At 44.6% G+C, this 12,998-nt stretch overlaps 1 protein-coding gene and 1 long non-coding RNA gene across 3 annotated transcripts in view; one reads left to right on the top strand and one right to left on the bottom strand.

The window, feature by feature from the left end:
- MOB3B (MOB kinase activator 3B) overlaps window positions 1-12,998 on the bottom strand; it is a 204,724-nt gene that overhangs the window by 55,741 nt on the left and 135,985 nt on the right. The window lies entirely within an intron of this gene.
- LOC113610646 (uncharacterized) lies at window positions 383-5,684 on the top strand. Its single transcript, XR_003429157.1, has 3 exons — window positions 383-637; window positions 2,376-2,567; window positions 3,664-5,684. It is a non-coding gene; the product is annotated as an uncharacterized LOC113610646 (long non-coding RNA).

The following is a 12,998-nucleotide window of genomic DNA, read 5'->3' as shown; positions in this document are numbered from 1 at the left end:
AACCCTGAGCTTGTTTTCACTTGCCACTCACTGATAGGGCTGTGATATGAGTCTGCGAGCAATTGATTTATTATGGTGTCTGTGCAGTCAAACCTCTCTGCTGATGATAATCTGTATTTGCAGCCGCTCCCCAGTGCTAGCATCATCGCCTCAGCTCCACCTCAGATCATCAGGCATTAGATTCTCATATGGAGCATGCAACCTAGATCCCTCGCGTGCACGGTACACAGTAGGGTTCGAGCTCCTATGAGAATCTAATGCCGCCGCTGATCTGACAGGAGGCGGAGCTCAGGCGGTAATGCAAGTGATGAGGAACGGCTGTAAATACAGATGAAGCTTTGCTTGCCGGCGCTCGTTCACCTCCTGCTGTGTGGCCCAGTTCCTAACAGGCCACAGACCGCTACCTGTCTGCGGCCTGGGGGTTGGGGACCCCTGCTTTACAGGAAAGGTGGGAAGGTGAAGCCGTAAGAGTGTGGATCTGGGACCCAGCCTGCCCACATTCACATTCCAGCACATGGTCACTTGGACGAGTTATGTGACCTCTCGGCGCTTCGGAGGTAATAAAAGAACCTCTCCCACAGGACTTCATGAGGATGAAACAAATTCATATATGCTGGCGCTCTCACTACAGAGCCTGGTGGGTAAGCTTTCTTGTTTCACCTCTCCATCTCATTTTGATCTTCATGAGGCCGGCGGGGTCCAAATTTTACAGTTGGAGAAACTGGAACACAAATAATGTATCTAGGGTCACGGGGCAGTAAGTGGAGGTTTGCGAATTCAAACTCGGGCTCCAATGATTCCAAGTCCCTTAGACAAACAACAGTGATTGACGAGGGTTTTGTGACAGAAGTGAGACAGCCTGTCAAAGGGGTGGACACAATGGGCCGCGGAGTCTCCAGAGTCAGGTCCAGAAAGGCAAGCAGGTCATTTACATGTGGGTGGGGGTGTAGAAGGACACCTAGCCGTGGAAGCCGATTATTCTCCTTTTTAATCAGGACAGAGCACCTCTGTAAAGCTAGTAAGCTGGTACCTTTAAAGAGTATCTGGGAAATAGGTACCTAGGTACCTCTCTTGCTCAGGTGCTGGCGGACTGCATTCTTGATTTGCTATTGGGTTGGCCGAAAAGTTCGTTCGGGTTTTTCCATAATGGAACTTTTCGGCCAACCCAATATTTATACTGTACTCTACCCCAAACATAGTGGGCATCTAGCAAATTGTTATGATTACCCATATTTGTTACCTTATGCTGGCCTGAGCTTAAATTTACATGTACTGCCCAGCCTTCCTTAAAGTTTGTCCTCATGGGGTTAGATGCTCCTTAAAACAATAATGTAAAGCAGGGGTCCCCAACCCCCGGGCCGAGGACCGGTACCTGTCCGTGGCCTGTTAGGACCTGGGGACGCACAGCAGGAGGTGAGTGGCAGGCGAGTGAGCAAAGCTTCATCTGTATTTACAGCCGCTCCCCATTGCTGCCCATCACATTACTGCGTGAACCATTCCCCCCACCGTCACCCCTGCCGCTCCATGGAAAAATTGCCTTCCACGAAAGCGGTCCCTGGTGCCAAAAAGGTTGGGGACCGCTGATTTACAGGACACCAAAGTTAAAGGAAATGCTGTGTATTCTATCCCTTTCCAGGAAAATTTCCAGTGTACATAAGCACCATAAAGGCTCTGAGAAATTCAACACTAAAGAAACCTGCTCTTTTTAATGCAGGGTTTCCTAAACCTACTTGGCCACAGAACCCTTTCCTAGATAATAGAAGATTTGGGGAATACTGAAATTGCTCAACTGAATTTTGACTTTCCTGAAAGCAGGGGATAATTATTCTCACTTTCCAGGTAAGGAAACAGAAACTCATCCAGTGGCTGGCAGAGCCACTGACACAAGCCCAAGTCTTTGCTTCTAAAATGAGAACACTCACATTTCCAAAACACCACACTGGAAAAGTCACCATCCCAGACATCATGTCTTTTGCTTTTCATTTTTTAAGTCTATAGGTAAAACTTAATGTTAGAAATAAGTGACTTGGCCAAAACCACAGAGCTGCTTAGGAGTGGAAAAGGGACTACGCCTACGTTTGCTAACTTCTTAAAAATCTATAAACATAGAAACAAGCTACCATCAGTTGCCATGAATGGTTTGAGTGCACCCCTGCCTGAGCTAAGACATGGACCAGCAGCTGACATGCTGGCATTCAGGGTTAGTTCCAGGAATGGAACTGGGAGATCCTGTCCTTTCAGAGTTCAACAGCACAGATGATATCAGTCCATTCTTCCTGGCAATCAGCTGCTCACACTGGACTGATGAAAAAAAATCTGGTCATTGGGTAATAAAATCATCCTCATTAAAACGATTGTTCTGCCTTCTTCCATAGGAAAAAACAGTGGAAGCCAACGTGCTTTAGCACTGGAACTCACCCACAGCAACGCTCTCTCCATCAACACCTTCCTCCAGCATTTCCCTGGCACAGCTGAGCATGGGACAGAAGCCTCCCCCAGGCCTGCCAAGTTCCTCCTAGCAGAGCCCCCGCCCAGAATTCTGACCAGAAGTAGCATTTGAAACAGAGGTGAGTCCTTCGGGCCATACTGCACAGCCTGTGCCCGGGAAGGGGAGCTTTGGTGAAGGAGGGAAGCTGACCCTGGTCCTCAGCTAGCAGCCCCCAGCCTCCAGCCCCTCTGCCAGATGATGTGTCACAAGATACGAAGGTTAATCAGGCAGCCCCTGTTAAGAGCAAGCGGGATGAGCATCTGTGGACCGCTAAGGGATGGAGACAGGCATCTTGCCCTAGAAATTACCATCAAGCCAAGACCGTTTAATTTCTGCTGCACAGACCTGCCACAGGGCAGGAAGCAGGACGTGAAGGGGAGGAGAAGGGAGAAAAGGGAGCGTCTTTAGAATATGTTTCCCTGAAGGTGTTTTCTAGCTGAGTTTCCTCCATGGGGTTTACCACACTCCTCTGAATTCTTACGTTCACATTACATTTTTTACTTTTTTAAAAAAATTTTTTCGCCGTGACACTTGGCACGTGGGATCTTAGTTCCCTGACCAGGGAACGAACCCATGCCCCTGGGTTAACCACTGGACCACCAGGGAAGTCCCTCACATAACATTTTTTTAAAGCAAAGTAGGACATACAAAAGGACAGTGATTATTTTTTTCCCAGTTCATGTTAACTCAATAAAAAATGTACTCACCACTTCCAGAGTGTCAGGCTCTGCGTTAAGGACCGTGAGACAGTGACAATAAGATGAAGAAGGTAGGCCTGGGGTGGGATAGGGAGGGTGGGAGGGAGGGAGACGCAAGCGGGAAGAGATATGGGAATATATGTATATATATAACTGATTCATTTTGTTGTGAAGCTGAAACTAACATACCATTGTAAAGCAATTATACTCCAATAAAGATGTTAAAAAAAAAAATAATATAAAATAAAAAGACTAAAAAAAAAAAAAAAAAAAAGAAGGTAGGCCAGGACTGACATGGTTTTGAAACTGTATTCTGCAAGTGTTACAAAGGTGCCTGAGGGGCCGCAATGGGGTGTGGGGTGGTAAGATGCTGAGAAGCAGGGTCCTCTTGGGCTCACCCGCCCTCTGGCCTCATTCATCCTCTCCCCACCAAATTAGGTAGCTCTACTTTGATCTGTTCTCTACGTTTCTTTGCAGGGAGAGCTGTTGGGAGACCTCATTTCCTGATGTTTAGAAGCCCTTGGGAATATGTGAAGGCCCTTCCTGCAGGACCAGTCCGGGACCAGACTCTTATTAAGCATGCAAAGACAGATGCCAATGTTGATTGCCCTAAGGGGTTTCTGGCAGAGGAAACATACTTATGGTTCAGGGTTTGCTGGGAGCTAGGAGCAAGCTCAAGTGCTGGCTGGCCAGGCCTGGCACGGCCTTAAGCACCTAATTGCTTCCCTAGACAGTCTGCTGTGGCAGCTGTTGGGATAAGCCCCAGGGCACCGTGAGGTTTGGGTGCTTCTGGTGTCAACCATTTAATGAAGGGTGTCTCGAGCCTAGTAAGGTTTTCAACCTTGCAAGCTCCAGACACCTAACTGCTGTACAGACAAGCGCAAGAAGTAAGTACACGGACAGTCCATCCTGCCGCTGCGTTTCCTTAGGCACGTGATGGTCACGGGCGGAAGACAGCAGGTAGCGGGCGTTAGGTGCCCAGCAAAGTGTGGGAAATTCAAGTCCTGGCCCCTCTAGTGCCTCACTTGTGACCTGGGGCAGGTGACTTCTCTCTTTAAGCCTGTATTTTCTCAACCGTAAATCAGGGGGCAGTGATTGTTCCCATCTCATGGGATCTAGGTGTTAGATTATCCATGTAAAGTGATAACATAGTAGCTAAGTACCCGATACATCTTGGACATGTTTAGTATTATTATCATTATCATTGACACATCTGAGAGGAACAGCTCAACAACGCCCAAGGAAATGTCCCTTCACAGCCATAGCCCATTTGATGGACAGGATCCGCAAGCAATGCTTGTCAAAATGAAAACGAAAGCAGATTGAAGCAACTGCTGTGTTGATGGGAATTCTCTGTCTTCTCAAGAACAGCATGAAGATTTTTTTTTTTTCTGATCATAAGATGCATAAATGCAAGAAACTCCTCTCCTTAGAGAAATTCACCAGATGGAAGTTCTTTCCCAAGGAATTTCAGAATCTATCAATGTAGCACAAACGGGGTCAGGTGTTAACCCTGTATCAACTGTCATCACAAACTGTCATCACATTCTTGATGGCCCCGAAGGCCCAGTCAGCCCGAGTTTCACTGATGTTTTATTAGCTACAGGAATTGCATTTCAGAACATGTTTTGAAGGGAAATGTCATGAGCTTATCTTTCCAGGGACCAAGGCAGCAGTGAAAGAATCAGCTCATGACTCGTGTTACATCCTTCATCTAAGTGCATTTCCCTCTGCTATTGACGTGCTCCTGGAGGAGTTTTGGGAAAGAGTGTGAGCATTCATCCCTACTACATCACGAAAAGTCAGCACACCTGTAATTTCACAGCTGCCTGCAGTTGCTACAGTGACGGAAATGTTTGTGTTGGCCTCTCCACGCAGTTTGGAAATAGCAGCAAAAGGTGGAGGAGTTACTTCTGGGTACCAAAAATAAAGTTACAAGCCTGTGAAAATGAATCCCTGCGACTTAATGAAATCTGTGGCTTAAAAGTGTGTTTGCTAAGAAAATTGAAGTTAGATGCCTTCTTTAAACAGAACGAAAGGGGGTAAATGGATGAATAAATGAATGTTTACTTGCGATATTTATCATTGGTGGAAATTATAATTTCTCAAAGACTTGAAACTATGGGAATTTTCTACCAAAGACACTTTGTAAATTTAAAAATATAATTAGTAATAAATATTAAAGATGATGCATCTTAGCAGGCAGATCATTTTACACCCACCTGACCCCGTGTTCTCTCCCATCAGATCCCCCATCCCCATTCCTTTGGAAAAACAGTCAAGTTATGAGGATGGACTTGGGTGGGGGTTAGAGTTCCTGGGTCTGAACCCAGCTGTTACTTAACTATCTGTGTGATCTTGGCTAAATCTTTACACCTCAGTTTCCTCATCTATAAAATGGGGATGATAATAATACTGCCAAAGTCACAGTGTTGCTGTGAGGATTAAGTGAGTTAATATTTTTAAAATCTATAGATCTGTGTGTATGGCACATTTCTATATATGTTAGCTGCTATTACCATTATATTTATCATTATCATAATTTCCATCAGATTCTCCCATCCTTCCTCCTACAGGCTGCCCTAAAGTTCCCTACGTCAGCAACATTTACAGGAACGTTTTCAGGCCAGAGGTGTCCTCTTCAGAAGATCATTACAGCAGCTCCTTAACCAATGACCTGTATTAACATTTCAGATTGATTGAAAGTCACCTGGAAAGACAGGGAGTTCTAAGAGGCTGGGATAGAAAAAGTCCTATTCAATTAGGAATACAGTTTGTCCTGTGACAAGAGGAACCACAAAGTGGTTAATATGTTGAAGGAGGGTCTTCTTAGGGGAGCTTCTCAACTGGGGATGATTTTACACCCGGGGTGACATCTGGCAATGTCTGGAGGTATTTTTGGTTGTCACCATTGGGAGGCCAGAGATGCTGCCTAACTCTCTACAGTGCTCAGGACAGCCCCGTAGCCCCAGCAAAAAGTTATCCGACCCGAATGTCAATAGTGCCAAAGTTGAGAAACCCTAAACTTTGGTAGATCTTGGATCGAAAAGCACCTTGGCCGCCCAGAAGCTTCCATCTTGGTTGGATATACTGTTAACCTCCAGCTACCCAAGAGGTAGTCTAGTTTCCAAAGGCACCTGACCTACTTTAAAATGGTTTACAGGGGATGCTGCTCCTACAGTGCAGGAGTAATTTATTACCAAGCACTCCGGGTTCCCGGAGAGAGACGACTGAGGAGTGGGCTGCGTTCCCGAGCACCCAGAGAGTTTTCATTTCAGCACCGACCAGGAGGCTGTGGCCTTCAGTCATTTTAGTTCAAGCACTGAAGCGTCTGCATGTAGTAAGTCCTGAGCCTTCAGAGATGGTTCTTCTTCAAATTTAACATGTCTAAAGCGTGTCCAACTAATTCCTTTTCTCTCCCTCCCAAACATGCTCCTGCCCCAATCCTCCCCATTTTCGTAAATGCCTTGACCACCTTCCCTGCCTCTCAAAAGAGAAACTCCAACAACATCCTTCACTTCTCTTTCCCTCGCTCATCCATTCAATCTTCAGGCAGATCCCACTGCTGCCACCTCGATACAGACCTTGAACGCTTCCTCGCCTCTTGACTGCCACTGCCCTTGCCTGACCACTGTGAATGACTCCCTACGTGGCCTCCCCATTTTCATCCTTGACAATTTCTAATGAATCCTCCATACAATGGCCTGAGTAATCACTTAAAAAATTATAATTAAGGGCTATGACTCTTGACATCCTTTGATAGCTTACCACTAATGCTTCAAATAAAATTCAAACCCCTGACCATGGCCTGAAAAAGCCTTATAGGAGGGGTTCTCAAAGAGTGGTCCCCAGACCAGCAGGATCGGCACCTGGAACTTGTTTGGAAATGCACATTCCCGGGTGCCACCCCAGACCTACTGGATCAGAAACTCTGGGGGTGGGGCCCAGCGATCAGGGTTTTAACAAGCTCTCTGGGGGACTGGGATGCGTGCTGGAGTTTGAGAATCACTGCTCTCTGTGATCCGGCTCCTGCCTACGTCTCCCACCTCATCTCGTTCGCTTTCCTCCTTCCTGATTACACTCTGTCAAATGGGCATCTTGTCAATTCCTTGACCGTGCCAAGGTCTTTTCTCCTTCAGGTCCTTACATAGCCTGCTCTTGCTGCCTGGAACACATTTCCCATCCCTCTTTTCATATCTCCTACTCGGGTACTTCCTCTGACCACTCTTTCTAATGCAGATTTCTGTTTCCACCTTTAATTCTCTGTGGCTCAGACCTAATGGTTTTCTTCCCAGTACACCCTATCACTAGTTGTTTCCTATTTTTATTTTCTGGTTTACTTGTTTTTGTTTTTTGGTTGTTTTTTGTTTTTGGCTGCATCCCATGGCCTGTGGGATCTTAGTTCCCCGACCAGGGATCGAACCTGTGTCCCCTGCAGTGGAAGCGTGGAGTCCTAAGCACTGGACCGCTGGGGAAGTGCCCGGGTTTACTTGTTTTTATTTGGCTCCTCCACTAGTTGTAACCTCCATGAGGACAGGGCATGTCTGTTTTGTTTGTTAATGTATACACAGTGGATACTATAGTGCTTGGTACATAGTAGATGATCGATACGTTAGAGGCTTGAATTCACGCATTACCACCCTTAAGGTCTTTCCAGCAGAGTACAGGAAAAGAAAATATGTGGCATCTGTCCTCACTCCACCATCTGAATGAGGCAGACATGGCTATGTGGTCTCCAGAGTTTTTCCCTCTTACACCTGGATATGGCCTCAGAATTTTTTATGATACCTTACTCTAAGCATCCAGTAAAAAAAAAAAAAAAAAATCAAAGTTGTTACTTTCAATAGAAGTGGAAGAGACAAGTATATCAAATCTCTAAACAATATTTCAAATAATTTAATTACTAGTATTATTTATGTACCAGACACTGCACTAACATTTCACAAGCACTATCTTAAGTCACATGAACACTACGTAGAATAATTATTATTCCCACTTACAGACGAGAAAATTGAGTTGTAAGATAACGTCATGTGCCCAAGTTCCCACAGTAAGTGGTAAAGAGAGGCTTTAAACACAGGACGGTCTGATTGTGACACCTGAACTCATTGCGGAATCCCTTCCCTACGGTGAGCATAATAGATGGTACAGGGCATGATATACCATACAGGACTGAGGGCAAGCACTGCAGCCAGGTTAAGGTAAAGGGGTCAAAGGGGGTCCAGGGGGACTTCTGAGGCATGAGTGAGTCAAAGGTGTGGAAAACAAAGAAGCAGGGAAGCAAAGACTCACCCTGTTCTCACTTACTCCTTTCCTAGAAGAAGTCTGAGCTGGGAAGAGAAGGACTCCAGTGAAATGTGCTCAGACGTTCAGCTGAGCATGTTCTATTCAGAGCTGCTGCTGCTATCCTCTCTCATCTCGGCCAATTCTTCAACAATAATCTGTTTTGACTATTGACAGGATACGTGCTCTCTGGAAAGTTTATTTGTACACATGCCTACTGGAGTGTGGTGGGCAGTGCTTATAAATTCTCCTGGGGAAGGAGGCAGGGCTCTTTTAGCTACACTCGAGCCCCAGCTAATCTGATTCATCTCTCCTGGGTCAGTAATCGCTTCATGTAATGAGCTAGGTTACTGTTAAGAAGTCTGAGTTCATATGAAAAATGGGATGGCAAGAAAACGTTTGGAAACCATAAATTATTAAAGTATTTTGAGAAAAGTAAGTTTATACTAAATATCCTCTCTGAGTGTGATCCAAAAAAAAAAAAAAAAAGAGAGAGAGAGAGAGTTTCTCAGCTGATTTACACTGAAGGGAAACCTGCATAGAAGTAGAATTTATAGCACAACTTTTAGTTCCATGGTAACTGACTGATGTCACATACAGGATGGAGACTTCCCCGATGGGCCCAGGATTCAGCTTTGGACGTATCATATGTTTAGTTAAGCATAAAAGTGATTTCAAATTTAGGAAATGAGTCTTTTTTTTTAAGATTAATTTTACTTAAATTGATTTTGGAAGGAAGTGCTTGAAGCAAATCAGATGGTTCTTTTCCAACACTGTAATCAGAAATGGATGTAGAAATCTCATATAATTCACAAAATTGAGCTTGACAGGATGCCATGTCTCTATGGAAAGAACAAAGAATTCTCAGCGCAGAGAAGAGATAATTTCATATGATCCAGTGCCTTTATATGAGAGTTCCTGAAAGTATTATTCCCAGATGGGTAGAATCAGCGTCCCCTCAAAGGCTGCTAAAAACTCAAATTTGGGTCCTATCCAGCACTACTGAGTCAATCTTTCGGGGCAGGGCTCTGGAATCTGCAATTTTAATGTTTCCCAAAGAATTCTTAATAGAAACCATTTCTGGTGGAATCTGAACAAAGAAACAGGAAATATTCCTTTATCATATCTGGGAGCACGTCATGGGAGCATCGTTACAGCCTGATGAGAAATAAAGGCCATAATCACATACGGCCTAATGGCCCACAGCCTATGAGGAGTATAACAGGGTGCAAACAGGGGCATTTAAAATATTTGCACGTTTTACTTTAAGGGAAGCAAAATGGTGTAGCTAAACTTCTGGGTGTCAAAATCCAGCAAAATTGTAAAAATTGGGCAAGGGGAAATCAACATAAATTGTCTCCTTTATTTTGTCAACAAGAACAATTTGAAAAGCCCCACCAACTCTATAATTTCATAAAAGAAAAGGCGTTTTTAACACCAAAAAAGAAATAAGCAGGAAAGACGTAATCTCAGAATAAAGGACAGTCCTTTACCTAGAATAAATTTAGGAGTAAGCATGAGGCATTTGATACGATGTCCTTATTTTCTTCATTCTCATTTGTCACAGAGAACACTGACTCTGGCACTGACATTTGGGAAGCTCTCTCAGGTAGTGGAGAGACCAGGGTTTCATAAAGACAAATACCAGTGCTAAGCTCTGCCCCTTGCTAACTGTGATTTGGGCATCACGTGCATGACCAATTTGTCTTCTGTCTTTGTTTGTTCATCTATAAAACAAGGATGAACATCATTGTGACCATTGCTGACCTAACATGGATTAATCAGCTGCCACATGGAAAGGATGGAAGGGACTCAAAGCTGCCCTCCTTCCTTGGATTTCTCTTCCTACGGCTTTGCAATCTACCAAGAAGCCTGTTGGATGTGAGATAAAAAGACTTGAGATAAAGACTTGCTTGAGATAAAAAGGAGGAAAAAGGGCTGCTTCATTAATTGTTCCCAGCTTTTATGTCCCTTTTTTCTTTTTTAGCTTCTCTTGCTTTCGATTATGACGGAATTTCACATTAGACAGATGCTCTGTTACTTGACTGTTACCAACAATCTGAAACTGCAGTTCTCTGCTTGGTTTGTCACAAAATGCAAGGGGTGCAAGTAAATCCCTGCCAAACATCTTTGAAGTGTCTTTTTCCTTTTTTTTTTTTCTGTTATGCCTATTTATGAGTAAATTATTTCTCCAAAGCAAATACAGTCTCTGTGTCTATCTATAAAGTGTGCAGAGGTGTGTGTGCTGAGAGACAGCGAGAGCGAGAGAGAGAGAGAGAGACAGAGAGAGAGACAGAGATAGAGACAGAGAGAAGTGGAGGGTGAGAAGGAGGGCTGATGTGCTGCATGACTCCAGGACCCCAGTCACATTGTATCCTATATAAATGATGTCCCATTGTCAATCACGTCCCAAGAGGTTGTACAAAATGATGGACCCAGGCAGGGGGACACACACAGATAAATATTACTCCACCAACAGCTCAAACACAGCCCTCCAAAGGATTCAGTAAAATAGTTTCATAGCTAACACTTTTTGAGTGCTTTCGTACCAAGCATTGTGCTAAACACTTGACCTGCACTATCACATTTTATCCCTCATGATAACCCTGTGATTATGATCCCCACTTTCTCTGTGAGGAGACCAAGTCTTAAGTGGTCTCCTGCCTACGATCACGCAGTTAGCTGGTCAATGGCACAGGAAGAAATGGAGTCCATGTCTGGAAATCCAGAGCTTAAACTCCATACCAGTTTGCTAAACCACCCCTCCAAGCAGGAGAAAACAGAGAACGGAGATCTTGTTTAAAACTTGTAAATCTGAAAGGAGGGTTGTTTCCTCTTCTTTCCTTCCTGTTAAAAAGCAGTTGGCCAGGGCTTCCCTGGTGGCGCAGTGGTTAAGAATCCGCCTGCCGATGGGGGGGACACGGGTTCGAGCCCTGGGCCGGAAAGATCCCACATGCTGCGGAGCAACTAAGCCCGTGCGCCATAACTACTGAGCCTTCGCTCTAGAGCCCACGAGCCACAACTACTGAGCCCACATGCCACAACTAACGAAGCCCATGTGCCTAGAGCCCGTGCTCCACAACAAGAGAAGCCCGCACACCACAATGAAGAGTAGCCCCTGCTCGCCGCATCTAGAGAAAGCCCGTGCACAGCAACAAAGACCCAACGTAGCCAAAAATAAATAAATAAGTAAGTAAGTAAGTAAATAAAAAGCAGTTGGTCAGCTTGGGCTTATGGTTTACCTCCATGAACACAGGAAACAAAAGCTTTTTGGTTGTTTTTTTTTAGGTAATTAGTGAGCATTTAACACATGTCAGCTGTAATTATAGCAGAGTGTACCAATTTATATTTCCGACAACAGTGCACCCATTTTTCTGTGCTCTTGTCTACGTCTGGTATTATCACTCTAACAAAAGCTTTTTGGAATAGCTCGTTCCTCAGTCCCCAGAGCAATGATGTCTCTGTTTTCCGTGCAGGGGCCTTTCGTACTTGAGGCTCTCTCAGAATAAGTTAGTCATTGTATTTCCTAAAGGGATGACCTCTCTTTCTTCAAGAAGTAATCACTCCTGCCCTGCTGACCTGGACAGAGGGCAGTAGCCAAATATCCTGTCGTCAAGCGTCCTCCAGGGCGACGCTGGTGCGTGGTCCTTGTGGAAGTGGCTCTAATCTGTCACCGTATGCAGCTTTGCTAAGACTCACTTTATGAGCTACCACCAAGAGCTATAAAACATGTCAGGAAGTCTCTGTAAGCTGTAAAAACATTTCCAAAGGTCACTGCCGACACTCTGGACTTCAATGACTTTTGAAAGGAAAAGAAAACAGAGGCAGAGGCGTAGAGTTCCAAAAGACAGAACTACCAAAAGAAGCGGCCCCAAATGGACCGTAAAGGCCGACATCTCCACGCTACATTGGCCATTGAATAAACTCTGCCAGAAGGTGTCTCGATGAAAAGGTTCAAAGCCAGCAAAGGGTGGTGGGGATAACGACAAGGAAGGAAAGCAGGACATCCCAGGCTTGATCTCACAAGAGGGGACTTTCCTTTCCTTGGTTATGTAGATGCAGTACGTGGGGCATCTAACAGCCAGATTTACTTACATTTCCGGCACCTACAATAGACTCCTTTATAAGTAATGCTGTAAGTGACAGAAAAGTGATGAATTTTAGATTAACCCTAGCATATCAGGCATTTTTCTTAATAAATGCTTTTTTCTATTATAAAAGTAAACATACTTTTAAATGAAAATACTAAAAAAAATTAAAAAGGAGCAATAATCATGTCATGTTAAAAGCTTCACATTTTATGTTTTGGGAGCCATGCTTTGACATTTGGGATGACCAAGAGTCAGTGGTTCTCCTAGTCTAGAAATATTAACCATCGTCAAGCATTCCGTTTACTGCTGATGAACAGGGCCAGGCCCAGAAGAGACAATAATATTTTTATCCTGGCTTAGGAAATTTTAGACTTGAAATCTGAACTCGGTTTGGGGGGAAAAGGTCATCCATGGAGTCAGTAAGTCAGGGCGTCATCT

The sequence above is a fragment of the Aethalodelphis obliquidens genome, unplaced genomic scaffold (genome assembly GCF_003676395.1).
Source record: "Aethalodelphis obliquidens isolate GAN/ISIS:26980383/991018 unplaced genomic scaffold, ASM367639v1 scaffold64, whole genome shotgun sequence".
Classification (NCBI taxonomy): domain Eukaryota; kingdom Metazoa; phylum Chordata; class Mammalia; order Artiodactyla; family Delphinidae; genus Aethalodelphis; species Aethalodelphis obliquidens.
Note: the sequence above shows the minus strand (reverse complement) of the source record. Positions and strands in the feature narration are given on the sequence as shown.